Source organism: Palaemon carinicauda, chromosome 32, assembly GCF_036898095.1.
Source record: "Palaemon carinicauda isolate YSFRI2023 chromosome 32, ASM3689809v2, whole genome shotgun sequence".
NCBI lineage: Eukaryota > Metazoa > Arthropoda > Malacostraca > Decapoda > Palaemonidae > Palaemon > Palaemon carinicauda.
The window spans coordinates 20,570,282-20,585,005 of NC_090756.1; the positions used below are offsets into that span (position 1 = coordinate 20,570,282).

The following is a 14,724-nucleotide window of genomic DNA, read 5'->3' on the forward strand; positions in this document are numbered from 1 at the left end:
CTTCTGTCATCTCGTATAGACTTTGATTACAAAGGTTCTTCCACACGGTTGGGTGACAGATCATAAGACGTTGAAAGAGTAAAGACTCATGAAGTTAGAGCTGTAGAAACTTCTGTAATTTTTAAACTATACTGTTCTCTGCAAGCATCACGTATACAGTCTTGTGAAGGGGTAATCCTGTATTCGTCTTGCTTTACTTTTACCGTGTCCAGTCTCTATGAAGACGTCTACGTTTTGGGATCACTTGCAACGAGTGCAGTAGTAGGTGAAACATTCTCCACTACATTTCCCTAAATTCCTAGTACCCCTGTTCTTCTCTTGGAACTGTTATATATATTTTTAAATATTTAACTTAGCCGGTGAATATATAATAGCTGCAACTCTGTTGCTCGACAGACACATACATAAAAAACTCGCGAGCGATCGCTATGCAGGTTGCGGGTGTGCCCACCAGCGCCAACTGTCGGCCAGATACCACTCTCGGATGTAAACAAAACCTTCAATTTCTTCTCTGTCGACGTGTCGACAAGACGTACTTTTACTCGCTGTTGAACCTGGAGTTTTTTCCCATCATATTTGGTGAAGTACTTTAATTTGGTTTGAGCTTTCGCAGTACAGGTGTTTTTCTTCAAATAAATCCTTGAACTCGTTTTTGGATAGATTTAATTTTTGATGACAAAGAGAGTATGGACTTTCTTTGACTTTTAAATGGCCGACCCCTTCCCTTAGACGGAAGTGTGTTTAGGCTTTTAGCAATTATCTTATCACTTTATAAATTAATTATAGATTTTCCTCTATATATTTTATATCTCACCGCCTTTATTAGGCCTCTTCGATTAACTTTCCCATTCATAATAAACATAAAAATAAATTTTTCAATATTAATCTTACCCGATAATCATGTAGCTGTCAACTCCGTTGCCCGACAGAAATCTACGGATGGGATACGCCAGCGATCGCTATACAAGAGGGGGGTGTACTCACCAGCGCCATCTGTGGTCAGGTACTCCAGTACTTCTTGTCAACACCACCTCAATTTTTCCTCTGTCGTGCCGCCGGCAAGACCTACATGAATACGCTGTTGATTTTGGAGTCTTTGTTCACGGTTTTGGTGAAGTATTGCTCTAAAATTTAGCCTTCGCTATACAGGAAGCTTTTCCCTTAGCTTAGATAGCTTTTGGAATTAAATTGATTTATTGGTTAACGATCTTTGCTTTACTTTGGAATTCCCCCTTGACTGTTCTCTAAATTCAAGATGTCCGACCACTCTCAAGCTCCTAGACAAAGGCGATGTAGTGTTAGGACTTGTAGTAGGCGTCTTCCGAAGGCCTCGGTTGATCCTCACACCGTTTGTTCCGACTGTAGGGGAAAATCCTGTCAGTTGGAAGATCGATGTGGGGAATGTGCTGGGCTTTCGGAATTCGATTTTAATGAATTCCTCAAGTATACGACTAGGTTAGAGAGGGGAGAGAGTTAGGAGGAGTTCTTCTCGCTCTTTGGTTTATTCCTCCCCCCATGATCCTCAACCTTTTCCTTCCCTGTGGTGGTGACCCCCGAACCTATTACGAGTGCTCAGCCTGATATGTCGGATATGTTACGTGCCATTCAGGCTCTAGGTGATAAGGTGGAGTCTTTAGTGAGTGACCACAATCTTCTCTTGGCAGATGTCAAGGAACTTAAAGTGAAAAGTGCAGTGGGAAGTGTTAGTGCCAGTGCTGTGCCTAGTGTCAGTGTCAGTGTTGCGCATGAGGATACTTCTGTGCGTGCCAGTCGTCCTCCCAGTCCGGGACCTCTTGCAAGCTCCCAAGCCCAGGGGAGAAGCTAAGTCGAAGGGCAAAAGGGTTCGGCAGGCCTTGATCGGCGCACAGTTGTATCCTCAGTGGTTGCGGGCGTATCTGATAGAGATCGTCACTTCCACTCCAGACGATTGAGCCCTTAAATTCCTCGTCTGCGGAAGATGTTTCCAGGAGGAAACGCTGGACCCAGGTCTCACGACCTCTTAAACGTAAGGTCCCAGCCGAGCGAGTCCAACGGCCCAGGTGTAGCCACTGGGCCAGTTCGGACTCGCCGCAGTCATCTGATGACTCCACACCTCCTAAGAGAGGTAAGGCGATGCCTCAACAGGCCTCTACTGAACCTCATGCTATGAGGCAGCCAACTTCTGTTGATCCCAAGTTGTCTATGCTGCAGACAATGCAGTCTCAGCTTGCGGTTTTGATGCAGGAGTTTCAGGCAGAGAAGGTTAGCACACCTCCTCCTGCGAGCGCTCCTCCACCTCTGCGCAGTCCACCCTGCCAGACGTATGATGTTGAGGCTCCTCCTGCCTCCATGCGTGAGCTGCCGCATTGGGAGTTGCCAGGTACCAGCGCTATGCAGCAACCTCCTCTCTCCTTGAGGCAGGAGCCTCTTGCTATGCGGCAACCTCCTCAACCCTTGAGGCAGGAGCCTCATGCTATGCGGCAACCTCCTCTACCCATGAGGCAGGAGCCTCATGCTATGCGGCAACCGCCTCAACCCTTGAGGCAGGAGCCTCATGCGTTGCGGCAACCTCCTCCACCCATGAGGCAGCAGCCTCATGCTATGCGGCAACCGCCTCAACCCTTGAGGCAAGAGCCTCTCTCTGCGCAGCAACCTCCTCAACCCTTGAGGCAGGCGCAACCCTTGAGGCAGGAACCTCATGCTATGAGGCAGCCTCCTCAACGCATGCAGCAGCCGCATTCTTCGCAGCATGAGCCTCTTCCCATTCAACACGAACCGCTTACCATGCAGCATGAGCCTCATGCCTTACAGCATTCGCTTCTGACCACTCTTGCTCCTCAGACCTCCGCAGAACCTCCTTCACCCCAGCCTCATGACTTTGTCATTGCCAGCCCTCATCCTCTTCAGCAGAGGCGTGATGATGGATCCTCAAGTGCGCGTGCACCCGTTCTACAGGATTCAGCCATTCAGCATGCCGCTATACCGTTACCTCTCGCTTCTCAACTCTCAGGAGATGAGGTTTTTGAGGATGAAGCTGCTCACCTGGAATGATCCTTCTTCTGATGTGGAGGAACACAAGTCGTCGCCACCTTCATTAGACTTTCGTAAGGTCCTGACTCTGTTCAGAGAGTTATACCCTGAACACTTCGTTTCTGCAACCCCTCGTTCTCCCCCATCCGAGTTTTCTCTAGGCATGCAGCCTATTACATCTGCCTACACCAAGCTTGTCCCTCGCCAGATCATCAAAGAGAGCATTGAGGGTTTTAGGGGATTGGTTGCAGTCCAAGCAGCAACTGGGAAGGACATCTTTTATGTTTCCTCCTCCTAAGCTGGCTTCTAAGTCGGGCGTCTGGTATGCCACGGGAGAGGAACCAGGCTTGGGGGTCCCTGCCTCTGCCCAGGCTGACTTCTCAAGTTTGGTTGACTCTCCCCGTAGGTCGGCTATGAGACGCTCTAAGGTCTGCTGGACTTTTTCTGATCTGGACCACTTGTTGAAGGGAGTCTTTCGCGCCTTCGAAATTTTTAATTTCCTCGATTGGTGCCTGGGGGCCTTGAGCAAGAAGACTGCCCCTTCTGACAAAGACTCGGCCATGCTGATCATGTCCTGTATGGACAGAGCAATTCGCGATGGTTCTGGCGAACTTGCTTCTATTTTTGTCTCAGGAGTCCTCAAGAAAAGGGAACATCTATGCTCCTACTTATCTACTGGTATCACCCCTTGCCAGAGGTCACAGTTGATGTTTGCTCCTCTCTCCAAGTTCCTGTTTCCGGAGGAGCTAATCAAGGAGATGGCTGCGGCTCTTATCCAGAAAGATACGCATGACCTCATGGCCTCTTCAGCACGTAAGGCTAAAATCGTACCTTCAGTGCCGAGATCTTACCGCACCCCTGTGGCTGATACACCTGCTACCAGATTCATTCCGCCCTTTCGTGGCAGAGCCCCCAGCCGAGGAAGTTCCCGTGGAGACAGTCACAGGGGCAAGTCCAAGAAAGGTGTCAAGTCCACGAAAAGCAAGCTTTGACTTCCCTCCTCTCCAGACAGCTGTAGGAGCCAGACTCAAGACCTACTGGCAAGCCTGGGAAAGAAGAGGTGCAGACACTCAGTCTGTCAAGTGGCTAAGGGAGGGTTACAGAATTCCGTTCTGCCGCAATCCCCCTCTGACCACATCTCCCATCAACCTCTCTCCCAACTACAAGGAGAAGGACAAGAGGCTAGCGTTACATCAAGAGGTGTCGCTCCTGTTACAGAAGGAGGCAGTGGTGATAGTCCGGGACCATCAATCCCCGGACTTTTACAACCGTCTCTTCCTGGTGGCCAAGAAGACAGGAGGTTGGAGACCGGTGCTGGACGTCAGTGCGCTCAATGCTTATGTCACCAAGCAGACGTTCACAATGGAGACGACGAAGTCGGTCCTAGCAGCGGTCAGGCAGGAGGACTGGATGGTCTCGTTGGATCTGAAAGACGCCTACTTTCACGTTCCCATCCATCCAGACTCCCAACCTTTTCTGAGATTCGTCTTTGGAGAGGTTGTGTACCAATTCCAAGCCCTGTGCTTTGGCCTAAGCACGGCACCTCTTGTGTTTACGCGACTGATGAGGAATATTGCGAAATTCCTTCACTTGGCAGACATCAGAGCCTCCCTTTATTTAGACGACTGGCTTTTAAGAGCCCCTAACAAGTCGTCGCTGTCTGGAGAGTCTCAGATGGACTTTGGATTTGACCAAGGAACTGGGTCTCTTGGTCAATTTAGAGAAGTCCCAGCTCGTTCCTTCCCAAACCATCGTTTACCTGGGAATGGAGATTCAGAGTCGAGCTTTTCGGGCTTTTCCGTCGGCCCCAAGAATCAACCAAGCCCTAGAGTGCATCCTGAGCATGCTGAAGAAGAACCGATGCTCGGTGAGGCAGTGGATGAGTCTAACAGGGACTCTTTCATCGTTAGCCCTGTTCATCGAGTTAGGGAGACTCCACCTCCGCCCCCTTCAGTACCATCTAGCAGCTCACTGGAACAAGGATATGACGCTCGAGGCGGTCTCTATTCCTGTTTCCAAAGAGATGAGGGCTACTCTAACGTGGTGGAAGAACAACATTCTTCTCAAGGAGGGTCTCTCTTTAGCTGTTCAGACCCCCGACCTTCATCTCTACTCGGACGCATCAGACTCGGGCTGGGGCGCGACATTGGACGGACAGGAATGCTCGGGGACATGGAACCAGGAACAGGAAACGCTTCACATCAATTGCAAGGAGTTGTTGGCAGTTCATCTGGCCTTAAGGAACTTCAAGTCCCTCCTGCTAAACAAGGTGGTGGAGGTGAACTCCGACAACACCACAGCCTTGGCGTACATCTCCAAGCAGGGAGGGACTCATTCGAGGAAGCTGTTCGAGATCGCAAGGGACCTCCTCATTTGGTCAAAAAGTCGAAAGCTCACGCTGGTAACGAGGTTCATTCAGGGCGATATGAATGTCTCGGCAGATCGCCTCAGCAGGAGGGGTCAAGTCATCCCCACAGAATGGACCCTTCACAAGAACGTGTGCAGCAGACTTTGGGCCCTGTGGGGTCAGCCAACTATAGATCTGTTCGCTACCTCGATGACCAAGAGGCTCCCATTGTACTGTTCCCCGATTCCAGACCCGGCAGCAGTTCACGTGGATGCTTTTCTGCTGGATTGGTCCCACCTCGACCTGTATGCATTCCCGCCGTTCAAGATCATCAACAGGGTTCTTCAGAAGTTCGTCTCTCACGAAGGGACACGGCTGACGCTGGTTGCTCCCCTTTGGCCTGCAAGAGAATGGTTCACAGAGGTACTGCAATGGCTGGTCGACGTTCCCAGGACTCTCCCTCTAAGAGTGGACCTTCTACGTCAACCTCACGTAAAGAAGGTACACCCAAGCCTCCACGCTCTTCGTCTGACTGCCTTCAGACTATCGAAAGACTCTCTAGAGCTAGAGGCTTTTCGAAGGAGGCAGCCAGAGCGATTGCCAGAGCAAGGAGGATATCCACTCGCAGAGTCTATCAATCTAAGTGGGAAGTCTTCCGTAGCTGGTGCAGAACCAATGCAGTTTCCTCTACCAGTACCACTGTAACCCAAGTTGCTGACTTCCTGTTACATCTTAGGAATGTTAGATCTCTATCAGCTCCTACGATCAAGGGGTACAGAAGTATGTTGGCAGCGGTTTTCCGCCACAGAGGCTTGGATCTTTCCTCCAACAAAGATCTGCAGGACATCCTTAGGTCTTTTGAGACCTCTAAAGAACGTCGGTTGTCCACTCCAGGCTTGAATCTAGACGTAGTCCTAAGGTTTCTTATGTCATCTAGATTTGAACCTCTCCAGTCAGCCTCTTTTAAAGACCTCACTCTCAAAACTTTTTTCCTCGTCTGCCTTGCAACAGCCAAAAGAGTAAGTGAGGTTCACGCCTTCAGCAGGAACATAGGTTTCACATCTGAAACGGCTACATGTTCCTTACAGCTCGGTTTTTTGGCAAAAAATGAGCTTCCTTCACGTCCTTGGCCTAAATCGTTCGAAATTCTTAGCCTTTCCAACTTGGTGGGTAACGAACGGGAGAGAGTACTTTGCCCTGTCAGAGCTCTTAAGTACTATCTTAAAAGGTCAAAACCCTTGCGAGGACAATCAGAGGCCTTATGGTGTGCTATTAAGAAACCTTCGCTGCCTATGTCTAAGAACGCAGTTTCTTATTACATAAGGCTTCTGATTAGAGAAGCTCATTCTCACATGAAGGATGAAGACCTTGCTTTGCTGAAGGTAAGGACACATGAAGTGAGAGCTGTGGCTACTTCAGTGGCCTTCAAACAGAACCGTTCTCTGCAGAGTATTATGGATGCAACCTATTGGAGGAGCAAGTCAGTGTTTGCATCATTCTATCTCAAAGATGTCCAGTCTCTTTACGAGAACTGCTACACCCTGGGACCATTCGTAGCAGCGAATGCAGTAGTAGGTGAGGGCTCAGCCACTACATTCCCATAATCCCATAACCTTTTTAACCTTTCTCTTGAATGCTTTTATTGTTGTTTTGGGTTGTACGGTAGGCTAAGAAGCCTTCCGCATCCTTGTTGATTTGGCGGGTGGTCAATTCTTTTCTTGAGAAGCGCCTAGGTTAGAGGTTGTGAAGAGGTCCTTTAGTATGGGTTGCAGCCCTTTATACTTCAGCACCTAAGAGTTGTTCAGCCTCCTAAGAGGACCGCTGCGCTCAGTAAGGAAGACGTACTTATTAAAGGCAGAGTAATGGTTCAAGTCGACTTCCTTACCAGGTACTTACATTTTCATTTGTTATTTTGAATAACTGATAAAAATGAAATACGGGATACTTAGCTTCTTGATTAACATGTACACTGGTTTTCACCCACCCCCCTGGGTGTGAATCAGCTACATGATTATCGGGTAAGATTAATATTGAAAAATGTTATTTTTATTAGTAAAATAAATTTTTGAATATACTTACCCGATAATCATGATTTAATTGACCCACCCTTCCTCCCCATAGAGAACCAGTGGACTGAGGAAAAAATTGAGGTGGTGTTGACAAGAAGTACTGGAGTACCTGACCACAGATGGCGCTGGTGAGTACACCCCCCTCTTGTATAGCGATCGCTGGCGTATCCCGTCCGTAGATTTCTGTCGGGCAACGGAGTTGACAGCTACATGATTATCGGGTAAGTATATTCAAAAATTTATTTTACTAATAAAAATAACATTTTTCAATATTAAACTTACCCGATGATCATATAGCTGTCAGCTCTGCTGCCCGACAGAAAAACCTACGGGCGGAATACGCCAGCGATCGCTATACAGATGGGGGTGTACATCAACAGCGCCATCTGTCAAGTAGGTACTCAAGTACTCGATGTCAACACAGAACCAATTTTCTCTCTGTCGTGCCACTGGCAAGACCTACTTAATACGCTGTTACTAACTGGATTTGTTTTCACAACTATTTGGTGAAGTACACTATTCCAGTTTTGAACTTTCGCTGTGCAGGGGTTTTATCTTCATTTCAAAACTTGAACTCGTTTTGGATAGTTTTAATTATGGTGACAAAGAGAGTATGGACTCTCTTTCACTTTTAAATGGCCGACCCTTCCCTTAGACGGAAGTGTGTTTAGGTTTTTAGTAATTTTGCTTAACACGTTATAGATCTTTATATTTTATATCTCTCCGCCTTTATTAGGCCTCTTCGATTAACTTTCCTTTTATTATAAACATATAAAAATAAATTTTTATGTTTTGTTTATATGCGACCTTTCCATATATAGGCGGTCCTAACTTGGAACCGAAGTTAATCAACGTTGAGCCCGTTATATCGTATTTAACCTTTAAAGAATTTATAACTTTTTAAATTTAATGTTTTATGAAAGAATTTCTTTGATAGTCTCGTACTGTTTTCAAAGATGAACTAACGTTTAGTTTTTCAATATTAAACTTACCCGATAATCATGTAGCTGTCAACTCCGTTGCCCGACAGAATTCTACGGAAGGGATACGCCAGCGATCACTATACTAGAAGGGGGTGTACTCACCAGCGCCACCTGTGGCCAGGTACTGCAGTACTTCTTGTTGACACCACCTCAATTTTTCCTCTGTCGTGCTTCCGGCAAGACGTTCATGGATACGCTTATAATTTTGGAGTCTTGTTCACGGTTTTTGGTGAAGTGTTGCTCTAAGATTTCAGCTTTCGCTATACTGGAAACTTTTCTATTAGCTTAGATAGCTTTTATTTGATTGATTAATGGTTAACGATCTTTTGCTTTATTTGGAATCTCCCTTGACTAGCTCTTTGATTCAAGATGTCCGACCTTTCTCAAGCCCCTCCCCATAGACGATGTAGGTCTTGTAATAGGCGTATTCCGAAGGCCTCGGTTGATCCTCACACCGCTTGTTCCGACTGTAGGGAAATATCCTGTCAGTTGGAAGATCGATGTGAGGAATGCGCCGGACTTTCGGAACTTGAGTTTGTTCGATTCCTTAAATATACCACTAAGTTAGAGAGAGAGAGAGTTAGGAGGAGTTCTGCTCGCTCTTCGCTTTATTCCTCACCTCATGATCCTCAAACCTTTTCCTCCCCCTGTAGTGGCTACCCCCGATCCTACTATTTGTGCTCAGCCTGATATGTCCGATGTTTTGCGTGCCATTCAGGCTTTAGGTGACAAAGTGGAATCGGTAGTGAGTGACCACAAGTTCCTCTTGGCGGACGTCAAGGAACTTAAGGTCAAAAGTGCAGTGGGAAGTGGTAGTGCCAGTGCTGTGCCGAGTGCTAGTGTCAGTGCGGTGCCGAGTGCTAGTGTCAGTGTCAGTTTTGTGCGTGAGGGTACTTCTGTGCGTGCCAGTCGTCCTCCCAGTCCGGGACCTCTTGCAAGCTCCCAAGCCCAGGGGAGAAGCAATGTCGAAGGGCAAAAGGGTTCGGCAGGCCTTGATCGGCGCACAGAAGTATCCTCGGTGGTTGCGGGCGTGTCTTACAGAGACCGTCACTCCCACCCGCAGACGATTGAGCCCTTATTTTCCTCGTCTGCAGAAGAAATTTCGGGGAGAAAACGCTGGACTCAGGTCTCAAGACCTCTTAAACGTAAAGTCCAGACCTCAAGAGTTCAACAACCCGGATGCAGTCATTGGGTTAGCTCTGACTCTCCGCAGTCATCAGGTGACTGCACACCTCCTAAGAGAGGTAAGGCGATGCCTCAACAGACCTCATCTTCTGTTAAGGTTTTGCCTCAACAGACCTTAGCGTCTGTTGATCCCAAGATGACTTTGCTGCAGTCCATGCAGTCGCAGCTTGCGGTCTTAATGCGTGAGTTTCAGGCAGAGAAGGTTACACCTCCTCCTGCGAGCGCTCCGCCTCACCGCAGTCCAGTCTGCCAGGCGTACGAAGTTGAGGTTCCTCAGGCTACCTTACCGCGTTCGGAGTTGCCAGTTACCAGCGTTGTGCAGCAACCTCCACCTTCCTTAAGGCAACCTCAGCAATGGGAACAGGAGTCTTATGCTTTGAGGCAAGATTTTCTTGCGGTTAGACCATCTTCGAGGCAACAACCTCTTGAGGTACGACAACCTCTACCATCCTTAAGTCAGCCACCTCAGCTCTCGCAGCTGCTACCTCAACTTTCCTCAAGGCGAGAGCCTCAACTCTTGAGGCTAGCACCTCAGGAACCTCAACTCATGAGACAGGAACTGCGTTCTGCGCAGCTACTACCTCAACTCTCGCAGCTCACACCTCAAGAACCTCAACTCGTGAGACAGGAACCTGCTACTGCGCATCCACCTCAACCCTTGAAGCAAGCGCAACTCTTGAGACAGGAAACTCATGCTAGGAGTCAGCCACCTCAACGCATGCACCTACCTTCCTCTACGCTACTTGACCAGTCTTTGCAGCCTGAACCTCAGTTTTAATACAGTCGCCTCTCTCCACACTTGCTCCTCAAACCGCCGCAGATCCTCCTTCATCCCAACCTCTTGACTTTGTCGTTACCAGCCCTCATCCTCTTCAACAGAGACTTGAGGATGAAACCGCAAGTGTTTATGCACCCGCTTGTCAAGATTCTGCTGTTCAGCACACCACTGTAACTTTACCTCTCGCTTCGCAACACTCTGGTGATGAGGTTTCTGAGGAGGAGCTGCGCACCTAGATGATCCCTCTTCGGACGTGGAGGAACCCAAGTCTTCTCCTCCCTCCATTGACTTTCGCAAGGTCCTGGCTCTTTTCAGAGAGGTTTACCGGATCATTTTGTTTCTGCTACCCCTCGCTCTCCTCCATCTGAGTTTTCGCTAGGCATGCAACCTGTTAAGTCGGCCTATACTAAGCTCGTCTTTGCTAGATCCTCTAAGAGAGCTTTAAGAATATTAGGGGATTGGTTGCAGTCCAAACAGCAACTAGGGAAGACTTCTTTTATGTTCCCTCCTACTAAGCTGACGTCTAAGGCGGGGCGTATGGTATGCCACAGGAGAGGAACCAGGCTTGGGAGTCCCTGCCTCTGCCCAGGCTGACTTCTCAAGTTTGGTCGACTCTCCACGTAGATCAGCTATGAGGCGCTCTAAGGTCTGCTGGACCTTTTCCGACTTAGACCACTTCTTAAAGGGTATTTTTCATGCCTTTGAGATTTTTAATTTTCTCGACTGGTGCCTGGGGGCCTTGAGCAAGAAGACTGCCCCTGCGGACAAGGACTCAGCCATGCTTATAATGTCCTGTATGGATAAAGCAATTCGGGATGGGTCCGGCGAACTTGCATCAATGTTTGTTTCAGGAGTACTCAAGAAAAGGGAACAACTTTGCACTTTTCTTTCTACTGGCATCACCTCTTGTCAAAGGTCTCAGTTACTTTTTGCTCCGCTTTCTAAGTTCCTGTTTCCTGAGGAGCTTATCAAAGAATTGTCTGCGGCCCTTATTCAGAAGGACACTCATGACCTTGTGGCCTCTTCAGCTCGTAAGGCTAAGGTTGCTCCTTCAGTTCCCAGAACTTACCGCACCCCAGTAGCCGATACTCCTGCTACGAGATTTATTCCGCCCTTTCGTGGCAGAGCCCCCAGCCGAGGAAGTACCCGTCCAGACTCTTCCAGGAGCAGGTCTAGGAAAGGTCCCAAGACTTCAAAAGGCAAACACTGACTCTCCTCCTCTCCAGACAGCAGTAGGAGCCAGACTCAAGACCTTCTGGCAAGCTTGGGAAAGAAGAGGTGCAGACGCCCAGTCTGTCAAGTGGCTAAGGGGAGGGTTACAGGATACCATTCTGCCGCAATCCCCCTCTGACCACTTCTCCCATCAACCTCTCTCCCAACTACAAGGAAAAGACAAGAGGCTAGCGTTACACCAGGAGGTGTCGCTCCTGTTACAGAAGAAGGCAGTGGTGATAGTCCGGGACCATCAATCCCCGGGCTTCTACAACCGTCTCTTTCTGGTGGCCAAGAAGACAGGAGGTTGGAGACCGGTGCTGGACGTCAGCGCGCTCAATGCTTATGTCACCAAGCAGACGTTCACTATGGAGACGACGAAGTCGGTCCTAGCAGCGGTCAGGCAGGAGGACTGGATGGTCTCGTTGGATCTGAAAGACGCTTACTTTCACGTTCCTATTCATCCAGACTCCCAACCTTTCCTGAGATTCGTTTTTGGAAAGGTTGTGTACCAATTCCAAGCCCTGTGTTTTGGCCTAAGCACAGCTCCTATGGTGTTTACGCATCTGATGAGGAATATTGCAAAATTCCTCCACTCTTCGAACATCAGAGCCTCCCTTTATTTAGACGACTGGCTGTTAAGAGCCCCCACAAGTCGTCGCTGTCTGGAGAGTCTCAACTGGACTTTGGACTTGATCAAGGAACTGGGTCTATTGGTCAACTTAGAGAAGTCCCTACTCATTCCCTCCCAATCCATCGTTTACCTGGGAATGGAGATTCGGAGTCAGGCTTTTCGGGCTTTTCCATCGGCCCCAAGGATAAGCCAAGCCCTAGAATGCATCCTGAGCATGCTGAAGAGGAACAGTTGCTAGGTGAGACAGTGGATGAGTCTAACAGGGACCCTGTCATCGTTAGCCCTGTTCGTCGAGTTAGGGAGACTCCACCTCCGCCCTCTCCAATTCCATCTAGCAGCTCATTGGGACAAGGAATTGACGCTCGAAGCAGTCTCTATTCCTGTCACCAAAGAGATGAAGGACTACTCTCTTGTGGTGGAAAACCAACATCCTTCTCAAGGAGGGTCTATCGTTAGCGATTCAGACCCCCAATCTTCATCTCTTCTCGGACGCATCAGACTCGGCTGGGGCGCGACCTTGAACGGACAGGAATGCTCGGGAACATGGAACAAGGAACAGGAAACGCTCCACATCAACTGCAAGGAGCTGCTGGCAGTTCATCTGGCCTTAATGAACTTCAAGTCCCTCCTGTTAGGCAAGGTGGTGGAGGTGAACTCCGACAACACCACAGCCTTGGCTTACATCTCCAAGCAGGGAGGGACCCATTCGAGGAAGCTGTACGAGATAGCAAGGGACCTCCTCATTTGGTCAAGAAGTCTAAATCTCACTCTGGTAACGAGGTTCATTCAGGGCAACATGAACGTCTCAGCAGATCGCCTCAGCAGAAAAGATCAAGTCATCCCCACGGAATGGACCCTTCACAAGAGCGTGTGCAACAGACTTTGGACCTTGTGGGGTCAGCCTACGATAGATCTGTTCGCCACCTCCATGACCAAGAGGCTTCCTTTGTACTGTTCCCCAGTTCCAGACCCAGCAGCAGTTCACGAGGATGCTTTTCTGCTGAATTGGTCCCATCTCGACCTATATGCATTCCCGCCGTTCAAGATCATCAACAGAGTCATTCAGAAGTTCGTCTCGCACGAAGGGACACGGCTGACGCTGGTTGCTCCCCTTTGGCCTGCAAGAGAATGGTTCACAGAGGTACTACAATGGCTGGTCGACGTTCCCAGGACTCTCCCTCTAAGAGTGGACCTTCTACGTCAACCTCACGTAAAGAAGGTACACCCAAACCTCCACGCTCTTCGTCTGACTGCCTTCAGACTGTCGAAAGATTCGCTAGAGCTAGAGGCTTTTCGAAGGAGGCAGCCAGAGCGATTGCCAGAGCAAGGAGGGTATCCACTCGTAGAGTCTACCAATCCAAGTGGGAAGTCTTCCGAAGCTGGTGCAGAGCCAATGCAGTTTCCTCTACCAATACCTCTGTAACCCAAGTAGCTGACTTCCTATTACATCTAAGGAATGTGAGATCCCTTTCGGCTCCGACGATTAAAGGGTACAGAAGTATGTTGGCTTCAGTTCTCCGCCACAGAGGTTTGGACCTTTCATCCAACAAGGACCTTCAAGACATCCTTAAATCTTTCGAGACTTCTAAAGAATGTCGTCTATCCACTCCAGGCTGGAATCTAGACGTAGTCTTAAGGTTCCTTATGTCTCCTAGGTTCGAACCTCTCCAGTCAGCTTCCTTCAAAGACCTTACTCTCAAAACTCTTTTCCTCGTCTGCCTTGCAACAGCTAAAAGAGTTAGTGAGGTTCACGCCTTCAGCAAGAACATTGGGTTCACATCCGAATCAGCAACATGTTCTTTACAGCTCGGATTTTTAGCTAAGAATGAACTTCCTTCACGTCCTTGGCCTAGATCGTTTGAAATTCCTAGCCTTTCCAACATGGTGGGTAACGAGCTAGAAAGAGTTCTTTGCCCTGTCAGAGCTCTGAAATACTATCTTAATAGGTCAAAACCTATACGAGGACAGTCAGAAGCCTTATGGTGTGCAATCAAGAAACCTTCGATGCCTATGTCCAAAAACGCAGTTTCGTATTATATAAGGCTTCTGATTAGAGAAGCCCATTCTCACATGAAGGATGAAGACCTTGCTTTGCTGAAGGTAAGGACCCACGAAGTGAGAACTGTAGCCACTTCGATGGCCTTTAAACAGAACCGTTCTCTGCAGAGCATTATGGATGCAACTTATTGGAGGAGCAAGTCAGTGTTTGTATCATTTTATCTTAAAGATGTCCAGTCTCTTTACGAGAACTGCTACACCCTGGGACCATTCGTAGCAGCGAGTGCAGTAGTAGGTGAGGGCTCAGCCACTACATTCCCTTAATCCCATAACCTTTTTTAACCTTTCTCTTGAATGCTTTTATTGTTGTTTTTTGGTTGTTACGGTAGGCTAAGAAGCCTTCCGCATCCTTTTTGATTTGGCGGGTGGTCAATTCGTTCTTGAGAAGCGCCTGGGTTAAAGGTTGTGTAGAGGTCCTTTAGTATGGGTTGCAGCCCTGTATACTTCAG

The 14,724-nt window shown here is 48.5% G+C and overlaps 1 protein-coding gene across 1 annotated transcript in view; it reads left to right on the forward strand.

Moving 5' to 3' along the window:
• Nucleotides 1–14,724, forward strand: part of LOC137625305 (protein FAM32A) — a 61,999-nt gene that overhangs the window by 16,633 nt on the left and 30,642 nt on the right. The gene's annotated exons all lie outside the window — the stretch shown is intronic.